The sequence below is a fragment of the Bubalus bubalis genome, chromosome 1, assembly GCF_019923935.1.
Source record: "Bubalus bubalis isolate 160015118507 breed Murrah chromosome 1, NDDB_SH_1, whole genome shotgun sequence".
Taxonomy (NCBI): domain Eukaryota; kingdom Metazoa; phylum Chordata; class Mammalia; order Artiodactyla; family Bovidae; genus Bubalus; species Bubalus bubalis.
In genome coordinates, this window is record NC_059157.1 from 181873859 (window position 1) to 181892402 (window position 18544).

The following is an 18544-nucleotide window of genomic DNA, read 5'->3' on the forward strand; positions in this document are numbered from 1 at the left end:
TTTAGCAAATCACAGCACCACTTTGGGCTTTAGTTCTTTTGAAATAGGGGAATGGAACTAGATGACGGTCCTGAGAGTACTGTCTGTCCTCCACAGTGAATCTGCCTCTAGTCTGATGTTGTTGTATAATAGAAGGTAATTTACAAATAGACTTTGCTGTAAAAACAGCATCTTGATAAACACAGAACTATAAAAGCAATCCTGGCTTCCAGAAGAATTAGGTGTGTCACTTACTGACTGGAAATTTAAGTACTGTGGTACGTGAACTCTTTGATGACTAGTTTCATAACCTGTAATAAATACTTGCCTGCTCTGTATAATCCTGATAAGTGAAGTAATATAGATGAAAGGGCTTAATGTTGTAACAGCACTGTTTACCAGTGGCCTTATCGCAGGGTATTCCTTGACTACTGATTTCAGAGAAATTAAAAATAGTGGAAAGGTGATGGATCAGAGAGGGTTTGACGGTGTAAAATTAAAAAGCACCATGTGGAATTCCCTAGCTGTCCAGTGGTTAAGACTCAGTGCTTTCACTGCTGGGGACATGCAGTGGCCAAATTAAACAACAACCAAAAAATAAAAGACACTGTGTCACATAGATATTATAGGATGAAGCAGCAGGTGGAATAAAAAATGGCAGAGGTTTCTAGCCTGAAGCCTTGAGTTGTAAACAAATAGATCAAAGTTCAAATCGGCTATGGCAATCTGGACAAGTTATTTAACTCTTTTGAGCATTGAATCTTCCTTTGGCAAAGTGGAGATAATATTTATCTCCTAGGGTTTTTTGAGAATTATCTAACTAAGAGTTAATTCTGAATTAAGTTGAATGTTAAATCAGAATTGTCCTTGATAAATGGAATAACTAGTATAGAACTATTTAGATAGATAGATAGTATAGAAGTATAGATGGTATAGAACTATCCCCACAGAGAATACACATTTATTTCCAGGACACATTGAAAAGTTTATAAAAATTGAAGACATGTTAGGCCACAAAAGTTTCAAAAATTCAAAAACGTCATTCTTAAAAAAAAAAAAATTAAAATTCAGAATATAAATGCCAAAGGTTTAGAAATCAAAAGAGAATAGTTAATGAACACATTTTAGAAAATAATTGATACACAAATTAAAGAGCCAGTAGTCTACAGAAAATAATGGAGTTTATCAAATTTCAGTATGCAAAAATCAATTGAATTTCTCAACTTTAGCAACAAAAATGTAAAGATATAAATTTCAGAAAGATGAAATTAATAAGAATATCAGAAATATAATTTTCTCAAACAATAAAGTTTTTGCAAGACCTTTGTAGAGGAAATTATAAAACTATTAGAACCTTAGAACTAAATACAATGAAAGATGCCATGTTCATGAATAGGAGAATTCAGAATTGTATGATTCTCTTTTTTTTTTTCCAATTGATACATAGATTCAGTGCAATGACACTCACAGTCTTAATTTTTCCCCTAATTCAAAAAATTACTCCTAAATTGTATGTGCAAGAGCAAAGCGCCAAAAATAAAGGAAAACACTCCTGAGGGAAATGTGAATTAAGATGGCTTATTTTTTCACAGAGATAGACAAATCAATAAAACAGAAGAGAGAATCCACAAAAAGACCCACATATTTATAGAACTTTGATATATGAGAATCAGTCTTTGGAGAGTTGGAGGGAGAAGAGATTTTTCAGTAAATTATACAGGGATAATTATTATGTATATGAAAAAAATTGAAATTAGACCCTTTCCTTACTCAACCTCACTCAGTTCTAGGTGGATTACAGAGGAACAGTAAAAGCAAAACTATAAACATTTGGGGACTTCCCTGGTGGTCTAGTGGTTAAGAATCCATGTTGCAGTGCAAGGGACACTGGTTCAATCCCTGGTGCAGGAAGTTCGTACATGCCTCAGAGCAACAGAGTCGGGGCACCACAACTACTGAGCCTCTGCTCCAGCACCCAAGAACTACAACTACGGAGCCTGCAACAAAGAGTAGCCCCCCGCTCGCCACAACTAGAGAAAGCCCATGTGCGGCAGCAAAGACACACCACAGTTAAAAAATAAATAAATAAATAAAATAATCTCTTAAACTGTAAACATTTGGAAGACCTATAGAAGCTCTTTAGACTGTGGAGTAGAGAATAAAGTCTTTAAAAAGACAAAAGTGCAAACTGTGAAGGAAATGACTGGAAGAATCCTTCAAATGAAATTATAGATGAAAATATTTTCAGTGTATAGAATGGATAAAAGATTAACCTCCAGAACATATGAAGAACTGCAATAGCTCAACAGAAAAATGGGCAAAAGACTTGAAGACACCCAGCCTCATTACACTGTAATAATTGGGGAAAATGCAAGTTAAAATGACAAGATACCATCTCATAGCATAATTTTTGACTTTTTTTGAAAAAAAAAATCTGATAATATCAAACAGAATATGAGATAACAGGGACTCATCCACTATTGGTGGGGGTGGCACCCTGAAGCTGGGAAAGATTGAGGGCAGGGAGAGAAGGGGTTGACAGAGGATGAGATGATTGGATGGCATCACCAACTCAACAAACATGAGTTTGGGCAAACTCAGGGAAATAGCGAAGGACAGGGAAGCCTGGCAAGCTATAGTACATAGGGTCACAAAGAGACATGATTTAGTGGCTGAACAACAACACAACAACCTTGGAAAACAATTTGGCACAATCTTGTAAAGATGAAATGGGAAGATATACATGCTGCGTTGCCGGGGTCCAGCCCCAGCTGATCCAGGGTATTCGAAGGAGAGACGGCGTAGGCGAGGGTCAGGAAACAACTGCTTAATTAAACATTAATTAAGGATATAAAGAGTAATAGAATGAGGATAGCTCAGTAGGAAAATTCAGTGGAGAAAAGAGGCTGAGTAGCTTGGTTTACGCGGGAGACCAATAAAACTTCAAGACAAGAAGTTTGCACCACTTACGTAGGCCACAGGCATCCTTCCGTTCTCCCGAAGGAGAGGAGACACTGAGGCCTCCCCGGTCGGATCTTAGAAGCCCAGGCATAATTAGTAAGCATGGTGTGTTCCGCCCTCCAGATGGAGACTCAGCCAGAGTGAGAGAGAGACATGGGGAGACCAGTCTTTCGAGGAACTGATCCCAATTCTTTATTTTCCATGGTCTACTTTTATACACTGAGATGTTATGCAAAAGTCACGTGGGGTCAGCAGTCCTGACTTTTATCAAAGTCAGGTGCTTCATACAAATGTATACAGAGGTCTTAGGGGTGTTAGATCATCTTCTGGCCAGGGGGCCTGCTGACAATTTATGACCCTCTCCTTGTGACAGCGGTCAGTCAACCAGGACACTTATTTCTCCAGGGGTGATTATTCTTAAAACAGATGCCACCCAAATAAAGTTACATTCCTATAGGGTGAGGGTGTAGTGGGATTTAGTTAAGGAAAGAATTTACTTAGCCTAAGGTCTAACGTGATTAATATCAAAGGTTAATACTTATTTCTTCTATATATTTATTGATGTGTGTAAGGGCAGGGGATATGGGGACTTAGCAGCAAACATTGGCTCAACAAATGAAAAACCCTTCACCAATACAATTTCTAATCAGCCCATTATACTTATAATTTTCTAACTTCTCTAAAGAATCTGTTTTTAGAAGGTTTAAAGCTTCTCGTGCCTCTCACGGTTGGGAGGCTGTGAGCAATCACATGTGGCTGGACAAGCCTGTCAGGCAGGCTAGAGAACCTTCAGAGGAGTTTGTAGGTTAAAACACTCTTGTCACGCCCAGGAGTTTTTATTAACTGGAGCTCTAAGTTAACTCCTTCTCCGAAAGAGGTGGTGGGGGACAGCCCCCCGTAAAGTCAGAGGTGTAGGTGAGAGCACAAAGTAGTAAAGTAGGCAGACTCTGGTTTTAGGGGTAGATGCTCGAGAATTTCCAGGGGGACTCCTGAGGCTTGATCCCGCCTTTGCGTATGCCGAGCCTCCTTCCTCATGACCTTTGTCATGGGCGGAGTTCCTCATGCTGGCTCCCGGCTGTGATAGAATTCCAGTTGAGCTATTCCAGATCCTGAAAGATGATGCTGTGGAAAGTGCTGCACTCAATATGCAATATGCCGGCTCCCGGCACTGGCACTGCGTGACAAAGCATTTGTATTCCTAGTTATATACACTGAGGAATTGTTGTACTAGGGTATCAGGAGATGATCTACAAAAATCTTCGCACTGTTTGTAACAGTAAAAATACAGTAATAAAACAACATTAATCAATTAAAGAATGGGTGAATAAATTATAGTATATTCACATGAAGAAACACATACAGCAGTGAAGATTATTCAACTGCAGCTATATACATCAACACAGAAATAAAAACTGGACAAATAAACAGTATATTGTTTAAGGGGATAAACTTCAAGGGAATGATAAATGTAAAAATCAAGATGGTAGTTACTCTGAAGAGAGAGATAGTGGTGGTCCAGTGGTTAGGACTCAGTGCTCTCACTGAGGTGGCTCAGGTTTGATCCCTGGTTGGGGAACTAAGATCTTGTAAGACATGTGGTGCAGACAAAAAGCAAAAATAAAAAATGAAGGGAAGGATACACAGAGGGCTTTAGATATGGTGATTTTTTCTTTCTCAAATTATGTAGTGAGAACACTGGTATTTGTTTTGTTACTGTTCTTTTAAATATTATTTTTTACCTATGCAAAGTTTATTTTTAGAATTAGCAAAATTTAAATCATATTAGAAATAAAAATATTTTGACTTAATAATGAAGATGTTGTATAACTTGATAAAACAAACCCTATGATTTCCAGGTATGTGTATATTATGTGCCTGGCACTGCTTCAATCACTGGGAATTTAACAAAAAGAAGATCCTGCCTTTTTGGAACCTGCATTCTACTGGAGAAGACAGAGGATAAATAAAATCACTTTCTAAATATTAAAGTATATGAGAAAGTAATGTGTATTATTGAGAGAAACAAAGGAGAATAGGAAATGTTTAGGAGGGGGAAGCAGAAAGGCCTCAGTGAGCAGGTGGCATTCAGCAAGAAGAGATATGGATGTAAGCCTTATAGCTATCTGGGGAAAGACTATTCCAGACAGAGGGAAGAGCAGGGGCTCTGAAGGGAATGTGTGCCCAGTGGGTGGAAAGAATACAAGCCAGGGTGCCTAGAGTTGCATAACAAGGGCAAGAGAAATTCTGTTGACTCTTATAAGGGCTTTGGCCTTTATTCTAGCTGACACTCTTCCCAGGTGGTGCTAGGGGTAAAGAACCTGCATGCCAATGCAGGAGATGTAAGAGATGCAGTTTCGATCCCTGGGTCAGGGAGATCCCCTGGAAAAGGAAATGACAACCTACTCCAATATTCTTGCCTGGAAAATCCCATGGACAGAGTAGCCTGGTGATCTACAGTCCAAAGGGTCACAAGGAGTCAGACATGACTGAGTGACTAAGCACACAAAATTAGCTGAGATGGTGAGAGATTAGGGATTTAGGGGCAGAGGAGAGAAGTGATTTTTTTTTTTAAGTAGAATCCCTTTGCCTATTTAAACAGAATCTGTTTGCCTATTATTGTTTGACTGAAGGAGGCAAACAAAAGGAGACCAGTTTGGAGTGTATTTTGATGACCTAGTAACACCCAAAAAAGATGTCCTTTTCATTATAGGGGACTAGAATGCAAAAGTAGGAACTCAAGAAACACCTGGAGTAACAGGCAAATTTGGCCTTGGAATACGGAATGAAGCAGGGCAAAGACTAATAGAGTTTTGCCAAGAAAATGCACTGGTCATAGCAAACACCCTCTTCCAACAACACAAGAGAAGACTCTACACATGGACATCACCAGATGGTCAACACCAAAATCAGATTGAGTATATTCTTTGCAGCCAAAGATGGAGAAGCTCTATACAGTCAACAAAAACAAGAGCAGGAGCTGACTGTGGCTCAGATCATGAACTCCTTATTGCCAAATTCACACTTAAATTGAAAGAAGTAGGGAAAACCACTAGACCATTCAGGTATGACCTAAATCAAATCCCTTATGATTATACAGTGGAAGTGAGAAATAGATTTAAGGGCCTAGATCTGATAGATAGAGTGCCTGATGAACTATGAAATGAGGTTCATGACGTTGTACAGGAGACAGGGATCAAGACCATCCCCATGGAAAAAAGCAAAATGGCTGTCTGGGGAGGGCTTACAAATAGCTGTGAAAAGAAGAGAAGTGAAAAGCAAAGGAGAAAAGGAAAGATATAAGCATCTGAATGCAGAGTTCCAAAGAATAGCAAGAAGAGATAAGAAAGCCTTCTTCAGCCATCAATGCAAAGAAATAGAGGAGAACAACAGAATGGGAAAGACTAGAGATCTCTTCAAGAAAATCAGAGATACCAAGGGAACATTTCATGCAAAGATGGGCTTGATAAAGGACAGAAATGGTATGGACCTAACAGAAGCAGAAGATATTAAGAAGAGATGGCAATAATACACAGAAGAACTGTACAAAAAAGATGTTCAAGGCCCAGATAATCACGATGGTGTGATCACTGACCTAGAGCCAGACATCCTGGAATGTGAAGTCAAGTGGGCCTTAGAAAGCATCACTACAAACAAAGCTAATGGAGGTGATGGAATTCCAATTGATCTATTCCAAATCCTGAAAGATGATGCTGTGAAAGTGCTGCACTCAATATGCCATCAAATTTGGAAAACTCAGCAGTGGCCACAGGACTGGAAAAGGTCAGTTTTCATTCCAATCCCAAAGAAAGGCAATGCCAAAGAATGCTCAAACTACCGCACAATTGCACTCATCTCACACGCTAGTAAAGTAATGCTCAAAATTCTCCAAGCCAGGCTTCAGCAATATGTGAACCGTGAACTTCCTGATGTTCAAGCTGGTTTTAGAAAAGGCAGAGGAACCAGAGATCAAATTGCCAACATCCACTGGATCATGGAAAAAGCAAGAGAGTCCCAGAAAAACATCTATTTCTGCTTTATTGACTATGCCAAAGCCTTTGACTGTGTGGATCACAATAAACTGTGGAAAATTCTTCAAGAAATGGGAATACCAGACCACCTGATCTGCCTCTTGAGAAATCTGTATGCAGGTCAGGAAGCAACAGTTAGAAGTGGACATGGAACAGCAGACTGGTTCCAAATAGGAAAAGGAGTACGTCAAGGCTGTATATTGTCACCCTGCTTATTTAACTTATATGCAGAGTACATCATGAGAAACGCTGGACTGGAAGAAACAAAAGCTGGAATCAAGACTGCCAGGAGAAATATTAATAACCTCGGATATGCAGATGACACCACCCTTATGGCAGAAAGTGAAGAGGAACACAAAAGCCTCTTGATGAAAGTGAAAGTGGAGAGTGAAAAAGTTGGCTTAAAGATCAACATTCAGAAAACGAAGATCATGGCATCCGGTCCCATCACTTTATGGGAAGTAGATGGGGAAACAGTGGAAACAGTGTCAGACTTTATTTTTCTGGGCTCCAAAATCACTGCAGATGGTGACTGCAGCCATGAAATTAAAAGACGCTTACTCCTTGGAAGGAAAGTTATGGCCAACCTAGATAGCATATTCAAAAGCAGAGACATTACTTTGCCAACAAAGGTTCGTCTAGTCAAGCCTATGGTTTTTCCTGAGGTCATGTATGGATGTGAGAGTTGGACTGTGAAGAAGGCTGAGTGCCGAAAATTGATGCTTTTGAACTGTGGTGTTGGAGAAGACTCTTGAGAGTCCCTTGGACTGCAAGGAGATCCAACCAGTCCATTCTGAAGGAGATCAGCCTTGGGATTTCTTTGGAAGGAATGATGCTAAGCTGAACCTCCAGTACTTTGGCCACCTCATGCGAAGAGTTGACTCATTGGAAAAGACTCTGATGCTGGGAGGGATTGGGGGCAGGAGGAGAAGGGGACGACAGAGGATGAGATGGCTGGATGGCATCACTGACTCGATGGACCTGAGTCTGGGTGAACTCTGGGAGTTAGTGATGGACAGGAAGGCCTGGCGTGCTGCAATTCATGGGGTTGCAAAGAGTCAGACACAACTGAGCGACTGAACTGAACTGAGTAGACAGTAATTAGTGGTATGGACCAGGGTGGTAGTGTAGGATAGGTGCAAAGTGGTCATATTCTGGATTTATTTTGGAGGATTTATAACTGATCACATGTGGGATATGAAAGAAAAAAATGAAACCAACAGTATTCCATTTTTGTCTTGGCAACTGAAAGGATGGATTTATCATGCAATGAAATAGAGATGACTGTAGACAATCAGATTGGAAAGGAAATATCAGGAACTTGGTTCTGAAATGTTGAGTTTCAAGATGCATTTTAGACATGGGAGTGGATATGTAATAGTAAGCAGACAGATATATGAATCAAGAGGTCAGAGCAGAGATCTAAACTAGCCACATACATTTGGAAGTCACTGAGATAGAGAAGGTATTTAAAGCCATGAGATCATAGAGCTTACCTAGAAGATAGTCTACATAAAGAGACGGTCTGTGAACTTATTCCCAGGGATCCCAGTATTGAGAATTGAAGAATTAAGGAGGAACATACAACAGAGTCTCAAAAGGGGTGGCCCAAGAAGGGGAAACCATGATCTGATACCATAGCAATACTAGTGACCTTGAAGAAAATCATTTCACTGGAAAGATAGGAATGAAAGCTTGATTGAAATGGGTTCATGAGAAAATAGGAGAGGAGGAATTGTAGCTAACAGTGTAAACATTTTGAGTTTATACTCCTTGCTCTAAAGGGGGAAATGAATGTTTTATGTAGAGGGGGAAGTGGGGTCAAGTTCAGTTCAGTCGCTGAGTCGTTTCTGACTCTTTGCAACCCCATGAACCGCAGCACGCCAGGCCTCCCTGTCCATCACCAACTCCTGGAGTCCACCCAAACCCATGTCCATTGAGTTGGTGATGCCATCCAACCATCTCATCCTCTGTCGTCCCCTTCTCCTCCTGCCCTCAATCTTTCCCAGCATCAGGGTCATGGGGTCAAGATAAGTCTTAAAAAAAAAAGAAAAAGGCAGCATGTTTGTATCTGATGGCAGTGATCCAAAACAGAACGAAAAATCTGTGGAAGAGAGAAGGCTAGAATGAAGTCCTTGAGTAGACAAGAGTAGAATGGGATCTAATTCACAAGAGAGGAATTGTCCTTAGAAAGAAATGTAGACATTCTACAGACTCTGTAGGGAAGAGAGAGTATATGGATATAGGTGCTTCTATGCCATAGAAATGGTAGTGTAACCTTGTGGAAGTTCTCACCTGATTGTTCACATTTTCTCTGTGAAATATGAAGCTAGGTAATCAGCTGAGTGAGGATGGTTGAAAAAAGTGTTGGAGGTTTGAAGGAAGAGGAGGAATTGTGAAACAGTCATCCAAGAGCATGGGAAATGAATGAAAGAACTAAGGAAGTATATTATGATTGCAGCGTGATTCACTTTGAGGTTCATAGTCATGAATTCGAAGTAAGAGTAGTTATTTTAGTAGGTATTATTGATCCTTTGCCCAGATTCTCTTGGATCTGTTTTTTACTGCTTTTTACTGTTTCCATGTATACCCTGCTTTGGTGGCTTCTGCTTCCAGTAGCCAACACATATGGCTCTTTTACAGACTGTCCTTGCCTTCTGGAGCCTCTTTTGCCCTGAATGTTGTAGTGCCCAAGATGGCTCTTAACTGGTAACTCATGGGTTCAGGAGTATGAAATTCCCACTATTTTTGCTTTAGAGATAAGACAACTCTCAGGTGTACCTTACACTGTAGAGTCCCCTCCTTACCATGAAATCAAGCTGAAGTTACCCTCTAAGGAACTTTGTCTCAGATCATAATTTTGCTTAGCATTCTCCCCTTCCCTGACTTGCTTCTTTCAATTCCTTATTGGTTTCCTAAGCATTTCCATACTAAGTCACTTGCACACAAATCTCTCAGGATCTGCGTCTAGTGGACCTAACCTAAACAATAATTATGGCTATGTGTTTCTTTCTCTAACTACATTCAATTATATGAATGCAGGCAAACAGTTGGATTTAACCAGGATGGGGGACTCCAAGCAAATAAAATGAAGTAAGAGAGGGCAAGTATATTAAAGATGTATTCAAGGGAGTAGTTATGTAACTGATCATCTAATTTAAGCTAGTTAAGGATGGATATCATGGGGAAAGGGGGGAACCAAAGGCCATGAAAAGGTAGTATGATTAATGGTTGGTAGGTAGGTCCAGGAGAAGGCAATGGCACCCCACTCCGGAACTCTTGCTTGGATAATCCCATGGATGGAGGAGCCTCGTAGGCTGCAGTCCATGGGGTCGCTAAGAGTCAAGACAGGACTGAGCGACTTCACTTTCACTTTTCACTTTCATGCATTGGAGAAGGAAATGGCAACCCACTCCAGTGTTCTTGCCTGGAGAATCCCAGGGACCGGGGAGCCTTGTGGGCTGCCGTCTATGGGGTCGCACAGAGTCGGACACGACTGAAGTGACTTAGCATTAGCATTATTAGCAGGTAGGTCCAGGGATCAAAGAATTGTTGAAATTCAGGTACTAGGTGTGTGAGTGAAAAGAGATTATGTTCAGAGTTAGAAATGCTTAAAAAATAGGATAATGCCATGCTTGAGTTGTTGATATTGATAAGATATAAGGTATGTCTCAGGGCTTTCCAGGTGGTGTTAGTGGTAAAGAACCTGCCTGCCAATGCAGGAGACATAAGAGATGCTGGTTCGATCCCTGGCTCAAGAAGATCCCCTGGAGGAGGGCACGGCAATGCACTCCAGTATTTTTGCCTGGAGAATCCCATGGACCGAGGAGCCTGGGGGTCTACAGGGACTTACCACCACCACCACCACGGTGTGTCCCATAGAATGAGTGACAGGTAGTATAATCACTGGAGGTGAGAATTCAAGGAACTGATAGGCCTAAGAACGAATATCTTTATGGATTTGATGCCATTAATAATTAGGATGGGGGTAGAGTTTTGGCCACCTGATACAAAGAGCCAGCTTACTAGAAGACCCTGATCCTAGAAAAGATTGAAGGTAGGAGGAGAGGAGGATGACAGAGAACGAGATGGTTGGGTAGCATCACCAACTCAGTGGACATGAGTTTGAGCAAGCTCTGGAAGATGTTGAAAGACAGGGAAGCCTGGCATGCTGCAGTTCATGCGTTCGCAAAGAGTCAGACATGACTGTGTGACTGAACAACAAAGTGTTAGTAAGACTGAAAATCCTTAGGCATTGAGGGAGAATGATCTATGAATTAGTGGGTGACTGCAACAAGAATGAGTAGAGGGTGGCAGAGTCTCTATGACATGAAATTCAAAGCTGGGGGAGAGGTGTTTAGACAGGATGGAGGGCAGAGAGCCTGGAACCGGCAAGGAGTATCAAGAAGGACACAGACTCCATTTCCAGGTCACTGGGTGAGTGATGTGGGGCAAAATCTACCGCATAAGAGACAAGGGAAACAGGATGCTTGTAGAACATTCAGGTTTTAGTTAGAGCAAGAAGGTGAAGGGTCCTTTTGGAGAAGAGACTGGCGCTGCATGTGATTGTGGTGCTGAAAGACAGTGAGTTTCAGGGTGCACAATGTAAAGGTGTTGGGAGTTGGGGGCATGAGGGTTGGGGTGAGAGAAGAAGACTAAGACTGTATAGAGCCTCATGGGAATTAGAATGCAGTGGATAAGTGGTGACATGAGCATGTAGGTCTTTTTTTTTTTTTTTTTTGATAACATAAACAGAGATAAAGAGCATAATGAGACCAGTCCTGGTGGTTTTAAGACAGCAGTGCTATGAGTGATGGGAAGTAGGAAGAGATAGGTGTTTAGGAATGGGGACAGGCAGTCTTATTCAAAGTACTCTGAGTTAACTTTTTTTTTTTTCCCCACAACTGAGGCCAATATAAAAAAGAGCTTTGTTTTTTGACATGAATAGCACTTTCCACTTATTTATTATGTGGATAAAGTGAACCTGTATTATTCTCTTTCTCTGTGTGTATTTAAGTATACAGATGTCTATTTGTTGGTTTTGTTCAGTTGCTAAGCCATATCTGACTCTTTGCGACCCCATGAACTGCAGCACTCCAGGCTTTCCTGTCCTTCACTATAGCCCTGAGTTTACTCAAACTCCTGTCCACTGAGTCGATGATGCCATAAAACCATCTCATCCTCTGTCACCCCTTCTCCTCTTGCCCTCAATCTTTCCCAGCATCAGGGTCTTTTCCAATGAGTCAGCTCTTCATATCAGGTGGCCAAAGTATTGGAGCTTCAGCTTCACCACCAGTCCTTCCAATGAATATTCAGGGTTGATTTCCTTTAAGATTGACTGGTTTGATCTACTTGCTGTCCAAGGGACTGTCAAGAGTCTTCTCCCGCATCACAGTTTGAACACACAAAAAAGTTCTTCTGTTCTTCAGCCTTCTTTATAGTCCAGCTCTTACATCCATACATGTAAGAGCTGTAATGGAAAAACCATAGCTTTGGCTATATGGACCTTTGTCGGCAAAGTGATGTCTCTGCTTTTTAATACACTGTCTAGGTTTGTCATAGCTATTCTTTGAAGGAGCAAGCGTCTTTTAATTTCGTGGCCGAAGTCACCATCTGCATTGCTTTTGGAGCCCAAGAAAATGAAATCTGACCCTGTTTCCATATCTATTTGCCAAGAAGTGATAGGATTGGATGCCATGATCTTCCTTTTTGAATGTTTAATTTAAGCCAACTTTTTCACTCCTCTTTCACCTTCATCAAGAGGCTCTTTAGTCTCCTCTTTGCTTTCTGCCATTAGAGTGGTATCATCTACTTGTATGAGGTTGTTCATATTTCTCCCAGCAAGTTTGATTCCAGTTTGAGCCTCATCCAGCCTGGCATTTCACATGATGTACCCTGCATATACAGCCTTGATATACTCCTTTCCCAATATCAAGCCAGTTCATTGTTCCACATCCAGTTCTAACTGTTGCTTCTTCTTCTGCATACAGGTTGCTCAGGAGACAGGTAATGTGGCTTGGTATTCCTACCTCTTTAAGAATATTCCACAGTTTGTTGTGATCCACACAGTCAAAGGCTTTAGTGTAGTCAATGAAGCAGAAGTAGATGTTTTTTGGAATTTCTTTGCTTTTTCTATGATCCAGCGTATGTTGGCAACTTGATCCCTGGCTCCTCTACCTTTTCTAAATCCAGTTTGTACATATGGAAGTTCTTGGTTCACGTACTGTTGAAACCTAGCTTGAAGGACTTTGAGCATATTCTTGCTAATGTGAAATGAGTGCAATTATATGATAATTTGAACATTCTTTGGCATTGCCTTTCTTTGGGATCGGAATGAAAACTGACCTTTTCCAGTCTTGTGGCCACTGCTGAGTTTTCCAAGTTTGCTGGAATATTGAGTGCAGCACTTTAGCAGCAGCATCTTTTAGGATTGGAAATAGCTCAGCTGAAATTCCATCACCTCCACTAGCTTTGTTTGTAGTAATGCTTCCCACGGCCCACTTGACTTCACACTCCAGGGTGTCTGGCTCTAGGTGAATGACCACACCATCATGGTTATCTGGGTCATTAAGAGTTTTTTTAATACAGTTCTGTGTATCCTTGCCACATTTTCTTAATCTCTTTGGTTTTTGTTAGGTCCTTGCCATTTTTGTCCTTTATTGTGCCCATCTTTACATGAAATGTTCCCTTGGTATCTCCAGTTTTCTTAAAGAGATCTCTAGTCTTACCCATTTTGTTTTCCTCTATTTGCATTGTTCACTCAAGAATACTTTCTTATCTCTCTTTGCTATTCTCTGGAACTCTGCATTCAGTTGGGTATGTCTTTCCCTTTCTCCTTTGCCTTTCGCTTCTCTTTTCTCAGGTATTTGTAAGGCCTCCTCAGACAAACACTTTGCATCCTTGCATTTCTTTTTCTTGGGAATGATTTTGGTCACCACCTGCTGTACAATGTTATGAACCTCCATCTATATTTCTTTAGGCACTCTGTCTACCAGATCTAGGCCCTTTAATCTATTTATCACCTCCACTATATAATCATAAGGCATTTGATTTAGGTCATACCTGAATAGCCTAGTGGTTTTCCCTACTTTCTTCGATGTAAGTCTGAATTTTACCACAAAGGGTTCAGGATCTGAGCCACAGTCAGCTCAAGGTCTTGTTTTTGCTGACTGTGTAGAACTTCTCCATTTTGATTGCAAAGAATTTAGTCAATCTGATTTTGATATTGACCATCTGGTGATATCCATTTGTAGAGTCATCTCTTGTGTTGTTGGAAGAGGGTATTTGCTATGACCAGTGCGTTCTCTTGGCAAAATTCTGTTAGCCTTTGCCCTTCTTCATGTTGTACTCCAAGGCCAAACTTGTCTGTTACTCCAGGTATCTCTTGACTTGCTACTTTTGCACTCCAGTCCCCTATGATGAAAAGGACAAATGTCTATAATTTTAATATGTTAAATAGTTATAATTTAATTAATATATTAATTGTAAATAGTATATTAAGAAGCTCAAATAATGATTTTTTAAACTGTCAGTGACCCGACTTCCTACAAATCAGAGTCCTTCAAACTTCATGACTCTGTGGAATGTGCTGTGTTGTGTTTTGTTCAAATTGGTTGATTTTTGCAGTCATGGATCCAGAAAAGGCACCTCTGGAGAGATGAGCCACCACTTCCAGGGAATGCCCAGCAAAACACCTATCATGATGCCTGTTCTCTGGTAAACTATGTTAGAGTTTTGGACCCTCTCCAGCTTTTTCTGCTGATGTTAAATTCTTCCTTTTCAGTAATCTGATTCTTGGCCAGCCATTTGTTGCTTCCATTGTACTTGTCAAGAATCTTCTGACTTCTTTTGATTCTGCCTTGACATCTCTTCTTCTATCATGGCTCTGAATCCTAGTTTGGAGCAAGTTTTTTGGGGATATTTTGCCTCTTCTTATCTCCAGCTTTGTATTTTTAAGTCTTTTGAACTATATACTCAATATTTTCTATGCTTAAACACCATGATATTAGTCTTTTAGTCTTCTCTTTTCTCGATCTCTAATCCACAGCAAATACATTTGAAGCGCTATCGGCATTAGTATCAAAAGTTACTACTTCAAAGAATGCCATAGCAGTGCCAGTGAGTTCAGTTGCCAAGCTGGTTGTTATCCTGCTTCATTGCTCACTCAATTCCATATACCTCTATGAGCATACCAAGCTGATTTTAAGAGTAGATATGAAGGTCTAAGTCCACTTGGTATTAACTGCTTGCTATGGTGCACTTGGTCAGAATAGTCATGACTCCAAAAGTGGTTTCAACATTAAAGAAAAAGGAGTGATATCAAATAACAGTAAATTCTGAATAACTTCAAATTTACCTCCAGACAAGGGACAAGATGGCTACCTTCAGTTCAGTTCAGTCGCTCAGTCATGTCCGACTCTTTGCGACCCCATGGACCACAGCACGCTCGGCCTCCCTGTCCATCACCAACTCCTAGAGTTTACTTAAACTCATCTCCATTGAGTCGGTGATGCCATCCAACCATCTCATCCTCTGTCGTCCCCTTCTCCTGCCTTTAATTTTTCCCAGCATCAGGATCTTTTCCAATGAGTCAGCTCTTCACATCAGGTGGCCAAAATATTGGAGTTTCAGCTTCAACATCAGTCCTTCCAAAGAACACTCAGGACTGATTTCCTTTAGGCTGCCTACATAGCTGCAAACGTATGTGACCTTTATCAGGATTGATGCTTTTTAAAAATTTCTTGCTATTGAAAAAAAATCTTATAAGAATATCTACAAGCTTGGAAGCTTGGAGATGCAAACAGAGCCACCTGCTAGGATTACATCATGGATCTGAGGTTAGCATATTGTGAGAAAAGTGTTTAAAAAAAAAAAAAACAAAAAAACACCTTTTCTCCTGTTCTATAGACAAATTAACTTTCTAGCTCTGTTACTCTGGAAACTTGGTAAGGTGGAGTGTCAGCTGTGTTTCCAAGCAAGAGCACTTATGTTGAAAGTAACATCTGTTTGATAAACTGCATCTGAACTGGAAGGCCTGTAAATGTATCTGGTCAGATATTTTAGGCTTAACTTGGGGCTTTTCTACGTTTAGTCAGTTCTTAAAATTGGTTATGTCTCTTGCTAGAGGACTGCTACTGGAGATGATGGAACCATCATGGTGTGGAGCATGAGGCTTCTAAGGCAGGGTGGCGCCCACACTCATCCACTGTAGTCTCATTCCTTCAAACCTGAGCTATCACCAGAGGGACACAGGAGTAATAACATAGATCCTAGACTGCTGCATGGACCTACTCTAAGGACCTTACTAAAGAAACTCATCTGATGCTACCCTGCTGGCATATTGTATCTCCTGTCTTCCTGTGCTTCTAAGTAAAACCAATGCTTAGAGTCTGAGATTTCTTGTCTAGTCTAATGAGTCTACCAAATGAGTGTTCCTAACTGAACACTTAAATGCAAAGATTCCATCTTTGTAATTAAGGCTCGACAAATCAAAAGTGTCACATGTTTGGTTATAAATCAACCCATTTCTTTTAGTATTAAATGTCCTATTCAAGTCCTGCTGCTGCTGCTGCTGCTGCTGCTAAGTTGCTTCAGTCGTGTCCGACTCTGTGCAACCCCATAGACGGCAGCTCACCAGGCTCCCCCGTCCCTGGGATTCTCCAGGCAAGAACACAAGTGGGTTGCCATTTCCTTGTCCAATGCATGAAAGGGAAAAGTGAAAGTGAAGTCGCTCAGTCGTGTCTGACTCTTAGTGACCCCATGGACTGCAGCCTACCAGTCTCTCCGTCCATGGGATTTTCCAGGCGAGAGTACTGGAGTGGGGTGCCATTGCCTGCTCCGATTCAAGTCCTAAAGAATAGTTATGACCTTTGGCTGATTGATGATTCTCATCATATTGATACCATCAGTGGATTCCATACTATAGGGAGGCCTGATGGTTAGAGTGGTAAAATGTAGTCAATATTTGTTCACAGTACACAGTGTTGGTCATGGTCTTCCTCTGCTGGAATTCTGCTTTTTTTTTTTTTTTTTTTTATCTTTTTTTGTCTTTGTTAGAACCATGGACGGTAGATACTTGCTCAAAGAGATGCTTTTAGTTTGGTGGGGTTTTGTTTGTTTGTTTGTCTGTTTAGATAAAATTCATGCTATGGCAATCAGAGCAGAAAAAGAAATAAAAGGAATCCAAACTGGAAAAGAAGAAGTAAAGCTCTCACTGTTTGCAGATGACATGATCCTCTACATAGAAAACCCTAAAGACTCCACCAGAAAATTACTAGAACTAATCAATGACTATAGTAAAGTTGCAGGATATAAAATCAACACACAGAAATCACTTGCATTCCTATACACTAATAATGAGAAAACAGAAAGAGAAATTAAGGAAACAATCCCATTCACCATTGCAACGGAAAGAATAAAATACTTAGGAATATATCTACCTAAAGAAACTAAAGACCTATATATAGAAAACTATAAAACACTGGTGAAAGAAATCAAAGAGGACACTAACAGATGGAGAAATATACCATGTTCATGGATTGGAAGAATCAATATAGTGAAAATGAGTATACTACCCAAAGCAATCTATAGATTCAGTGCAATCCCTATCAAGCTACCAACAGCATTCTTCACAGAGCTAGAACAAATAATTTCACAATTTGTATGGAAATACAAAAAACCTCGAATAGCCAAAGCGATCTTGAGAAAGAAGAAGGGAACTGGAGGAATCAACCTGAATCAAGCCTGAAGTCTCTACTACAAAGCCACAGTTATCAAGACAGTATGGTACTGGCACAAAGACAGAAATATAGATCAATGGAACAAAATAGAAAGCCCAGAGATAAATCCACGCACATATGGACACCTTATCTTTGACAAAGGAGGCAAGAATATACAATGGATTAAAGACATTCTCTTTAACAAGTGGTGCTGGGAAATCTGGTCAACCACTTGTAAAAGAATGAAACTAGAACACTTTCTAACACCATACACAAAAATAAACTCAAAATGGATTAAAGATCTAAACGTAAGACCAGAAACTATAAAACTCCTAGAGAACATAGGCAAAACACTCTCTGACTTACAGCACAGCAGGATCCTCTATGACCCACCTCCCAGAATATTGGAAATAAAAGCAAAAATAAACAAATGGGACCTAATTAACCTTAAAAGCTTCTGCACATCAAAGGAAACTATTAGCAAGGTGAAAAGACAGCCTTCAGAATGGGAGAAGATAATAGCAAATGAAGCAACTGACAAACAACTAATCTCGAGAATATACAAGCAACTCCTACAGCTCAACTCCAGAAAAATAAATGACCCAATCAAAAAAATGGGCCAAAGAACTAAATGGACATTTCTCCAAAGAAGACATACAGATGGCTCACAAACATATGAAACGATGTTCAACATCACTCATTATCAGAGAAATGCAAATCAAAACCACTATGAGGTACCATTTCACACCAGTCAGAATGGCTGCGATCCAAAAGTCTACAAGTAATAAATGCTGGAGAGGGTGTGGAGAAAAGGGAACCCTCTTACACTGCAGGTACTGAAGACTGTGGGCCTAGAGC

The 18544-nt window shown here is 40.4% G+C and overlaps 1 protein-coding gene across 3 annotated transcripts in view; it reads left to right on the top strand.

Annotated features, from left to right (window-relative positions):
• Positions 1-18544, top strand: part of ACAD11 (acyl-CoA dehydrogenase family member 11) — a 116234-nt gene that overhangs the window by 1081 nt on the left and 96609 nt on the right. The gene's annotated exons all lie outside the window — the stretch shown is intronic.